Below are 5,000 nucleotides of genomic sequence, written 5' to 3' on the forward strand. Positions count from 1 at the left end.
GACGGAGGAAGAAAGAGGGGTGGAAACTGGAGGGAAGAGGGAAAGTAGAAGGAAGGGAGAGGAGAAAAAAATGTAAGAAGGGGGATAGAAGCTGGAAGTAAGAGAAGAAGATGCAAGAAAGAAGAGGAAGAGAAGCAAGAAGGAAGGGGAAGCAAAGCAGGGGAAGAGGGGAAGAAAGCGGAAGTAAAAGAGGGGAAGAGGAAAAAGGTTGCTGAAGGAATTTTCCTTAATTAATTATATCCTCATAATTTAATGCATGAGATTTTTCAAGTTTTAGATAAAGACTAAAACTTGAATCATTTTTGCTAATGAAGAACGGAAAAGTGAGGGATGAAGAATAAGCAAAAGCATGATAAAAGGAAACATCATGCACAGAAATGAAACTAAATAGCATTGAACTTTCTTATCTTTAATAGGAGGAAAAAGAAACAGGGTCTGTCTGCAAGGCACAGGAATATCTCATTTCAAAAACACGAGTAGCTTGATTATTTCATTTCAATGTCTCATTTCAAAATTTGAATATCTCATTTTATTAAAGAGAAAGAAAGCAGAGAGAGAGAGAGAGAGAGAGAGAGAGAGAGAGAGAGAGAGAGAGAGAGAGAGAGAGAGAGAGAGAGAGAGAGAGAGAGAGAGAGAGAGAGAGAGAGGAAAATATTTCCCAACAAAACATACAAAAAAAAAATAAGAAGAAGAATGGATACACCCACACATACATACTGTAAATATATCATTTCTATAAGCAAATCGTACGAAAACCTCAGACTAGAACGAAATGATTTATCTTAACTGAGAAGGAATTTGCACAATTCATCCGTGCAACAAGGACAAACCTAAAACAAAAACAAGGCCCTCTAGCAAGACATTTAAAACAAAGACATCCAAATCAAGAGTGAACTTGTTTGTCTCATATCTATAAAGGAGAAGAAGAAAAAGAAAAGGAGGAGAAGCCGAAGAAGATGGGGAGGAGAGGAGTAGGTGGAGGAGGAAGTAAAAAGTGTTCACAAGCACAAGAAGAAGAATATGAAGGAGAGGAGATGAGGAGGTGGAGAAGAAAATGAGGAGAGAGGATGGAATAGGTAATAAATAATGTTCCTCCAGACAAGAGGATGATGAAGAAGAAATAGACGAAGCAGAAGTAAACAGTGTTCTCCAGTACAAGAAAAAGAAGATGGTAAAGAAGAATGGAAGAGGAGCAGGAGAAATCGAAGAAGGAGAGAAGAGGAGGAGGTGGAGGGAGTAAACAGTATTCTCCAGCACAAGAAAAAGAAGAATGAGGGAGGAGGAGGAGAAGCCAAGGAAGAAAAGGAGGAAGTTAACATTATACTCCACCACAACAATTGAAGATGAGGAAGCAGAAGTAAAGAGTATTCTATAGCACAAGTAGAAGAAGAATGAAAAGAAGAGAGGAGGAGGAGAAGGAGTTTAAGATGATTAGAAGGAATAGAGGAGGAGGAGAAGGACAGAAATAGAAAGTGATTCCCAGCACAAAGATAAAAAAAGAAGTAAACAGTGAGAGAGAGGGAGAGAGGAGGAGGAGGAGGAGGAGGAGCTATAGATGAAGAAGAGGAGCAGAGGTGGAGGAGGAGAACAGTATTCTTCAGCACAAGAAGAAAAAATAAATAAACAGTGCTTCCCAGAACAAAATTTAAAAAAGTAAACAGTATTCTCAAGATTAAGAAGAAGAGTAGAGGAGGAGCTGAAGATGAAGAGGAGTAGAGGAGGAGGAGGAGGAGGAGGAGGAGAAGGAGGTGGAGGACAGTAATTTCCAGCACAAACAGAAAAAGAAGCAGACATAAACCGTGTTCTCCAGCACAAGTAGAAAAAGAAGGATGAGTAAACAGTGCCCCGCAGCACAAAAAGAAAAAAGTAGAAGAAGACGACAGTAAACAATGTTCTTCCGCCCGGTTCGAAACGCACTAAACCCGCGAGCGTCCGATCCCCGTCCCGTGATTACAGCCGCCCACGCCCGAGCGACGTCCAGTTATTGCCTTTATTTGCAATAAACCCGTGGGTCCTCAAAGGAGGCGCTCGCGCTTGCCAGGGACACATACTCGTGCAGATGGTGCTTGCAGGCGTGGCGTTATGTGTGCGTGTGTGTTTGTTTGTTTGTGTGTTGAATGTTCGTGCTTTGTTTGTTTGCTTGTTTGCGTTTGTCTGCGTGTGTGTGTTTGTTTGTGTGTATGTGTATGTGTGTGTTACTGCGAACGCACGTGTATGTGGGACGATGCCTTTGGCAGTAAACATAGGTGTGTGGGTGTAGCTTTGAATATGTGTCTGGATTGGTGTGCGTGGGTGGGAGAGTGGGATACTTGTTCTTGTGATTGTAATATTGAGTGCTTATGTATTTGTATGTGGGTGTACTTGGTGTTTGTCCATGGGTATATGTCTGTATGCGTATACGCGTCTGTCCAACTTTGGGTTTATATCCATGTACATCATACACACACACCAAAACCTCAAGTATTTCAACATCTAGACCACGTCCCCAGTACGCCCAATCATTTGGCCACAACCCACTACCATTAAACACAATCCACCCTCATAACAACAGTAGCAATGAACCGAACATACGCAAGCTAATTAAACCCAAGAGTCAGCAGAGGAGAGAGAATAACCAGCTCGTCGCCTCATAGCCGTAGAAATGAGAACCGAAAAAAAGAAAAAGAGCAGAGTGTTGAAATGTCAAATCAGGAAACGTTGGGCGACATTTCTAGCCATGAATACGCAATTCCTGGAGATTAACAGACCGTTTGCCATTCGCGTTGAGGGAGGGAGAGAGATCACCGTAAAAGCCAAGGTTACAGTTACAGTCAGGGGTTACAAGTGGAAGTGAATGGTCCTCACGCCGTTTCACTTACTTGTTCGAAGTGTGATAGAAAGGGGTAAGAGGAATGGCGTGTTAATTGGAGCAAGAGAGGAAAGCAGATATTAGGGACGATAGAGATAGGGAGATATATGGAGAGAAAGAGAGATTAAGGACGATAATTTGTAATTAGATAGATGTGTGTTTGTATATATATATATATATATATATATATATATATATATATATATATATATATATATATACATATATGTGTGTGTGTGTGTGTGTGTGTGAGTGTGTGTGTGTGTGTGTGTACATACACACACACACACACACACATATATATATATGTATATATATATATATATGTATATATATGTGTGTGTGTGTGTGTGTGTGTGTGTGTGTGTGTGTGTGTGCGTGTGTGTGTGCGTGCGTGCGTGCGTGTGTGTATGTGTGTGTGTTGTAATTGTAATGTGAAACAAACTTTATCCTCCGCTAACATTCAGTAGTATGTTCATTCCTTCAGGGAAGTACACATATTCACAAAGTTCCATTCGAGCCTGTTGACCTACATAAGAATATACTAGAAATATTACTTTAACATGAGTCAGTGAATCCCCCCCAAAAAATCCTTTTGTATCTATCGAAATGTAGCATTAAGGTATAGTGCATGTTTCAAGGTAGGTAGAGATATAGGGCCGTTTTTTTAAACATCAGGTTTCGGGCGTTACCAACCCGAAAATAAATTGCGTGGGGCCGGCCCGAAAACTCAAATCGATTTTTTCAAACGTCAAGGCAGTGGGGTGAGCCGGCCCCAAAACGTTTTCGGGCGGTCCGAATATTTGCAACAGTTGGTAACCCTGCGTACGCAGAAAGCGCGCCAGATGATCGAACAACCATGGCGAGCGGGAAGGATAAAACTAGTTCGCTCTCGGAAAATCAGAGAAAAATGTTGATTTCTCTAATCGCTGACCATAGTCATCGCATAGATTAAAAAATGTACGACCCTGGGATCATCAGTCGCAAGCAGCAAGCACGGAAGAGCATAACTGCCAGCTTTAATGCCATCTATACAGCAACTCAGCTAAATCGAGCTTGGGAGTACATGCGCGAAACGTAAGTAATATTGAACGTTTTCTGCGTGTTTGTTATATTAAACATACATATTGTGATAAAGGATAATTTATTTGAATTATATTAAGAGATTACTCATGAATAAACACGAGGCATCAGCAAACAATTCAGGTTAGCGATCAACGATAAGCAGTTGCAATATTAGAATTATGTTTTCTCTTGTGTCAGCGTTTCATCTACATTCTTTGATATGATTCAGAATCAGCTACGCCAAATATGTGTATGTCTGTCACCCACCCACCCACACATGTAACTCTGTAGAAACAGATTTTAAAACGTTTAATCGCTATCATTTCTTCATTTATGTCAATTTCAGAATGGGTTGATGAAGGTCCTTCATTCAGACAGCAGGACTTTTCCTATACCTCCTGCAATTCCAAGCCCTCTAGGACCTCCTTTACTTCCTAGAAAACCCTCTCTGCCAACAGCTCCACCACTGACCCCAGTTCCACCATCTGCCTGTGGTGAACCACCATCTCCTTCAACCATTTCATCACCTTCTTCAACAACTCATAGGAAGGGCAAAAAGAGGGACCAAACCACAGAGAGGGAGTAATGCTACAAGGCTATTAGCCTGAACAACAAAAAGCTCCATGATGCCCAACTCTTACAGGCGAATGAAATTAGAAAGGAATTCTCCAAGTCTTGTGAAGCAGTTCGTGCATCTGCAGAAAGAGTTTCAAGTGACTTTAAAGGGTTGCAGATGAAATAATTTCATTTTTAGGTGATGCAAAGCAATATTTGCAACTTCACGGCACAAAATCTGGAAAAAACATAAATGCTGCAAAAGCATGAAATAAAACAACAAAATCTACATAGCTCTTTTATTTCATTCTTATGATAAAAGTAATCAAAAACATACATGCAAAGGCCTCTTTTTGCATATATAATTTAAATGTTTTTACTAGAAAATTCATATCCCACTAATAACTAATGCAACAGACTAAATAACATGACTTCAGACATCAAAAAGGAAAATGTAAAAATCTAGACATTTCCCAGTTAAGTAGATAACTAAATATAAGTAAATAGACAAGTCGTATTTCACACAAAAAAG

General features: G+C 40.2%; 1 protein-coding gene and 1 long non-coding RNA gene across 2 annotated transcripts in view; both read left to right on the forward strand.

The window, feature by feature from the left end:
* The window catches only part of LOC122261519 (alkaline phosphatase), a 256,079-nt gene that overhangs the window by 197,221 nt on the left and 53,858 nt on the right, over positions 1-5,000 (forward strand). The window lies entirely within an intron of this gene.
* Positions 3,505-4,757, forward strand: LOC122242490 (uncharacterized). Its single transcript, XR_015192138.1, has 2 exons — positions 3,505-3,925; positions 4,260-4,757. It is a non-coding gene; the product is annotated as an uncharacterized LOC122242490 (long non-coding RNA).

The sequence above is a fragment of the Penaeus japonicus genome, unplaced genomic scaffold, assembly GCF_977035675.1.
Source record: "Penaeus japonicus unplaced genomic scaffold, GWHDUDI00000001_assembly GWHDUDI00000023, whole genome shotgun sequence".
Classification (NCBI taxonomy): Eukaryota; Metazoa; Arthropoda; class Malacostraca; order Decapoda; family Penaeidae; genus Penaeus; species Penaeus japonicus.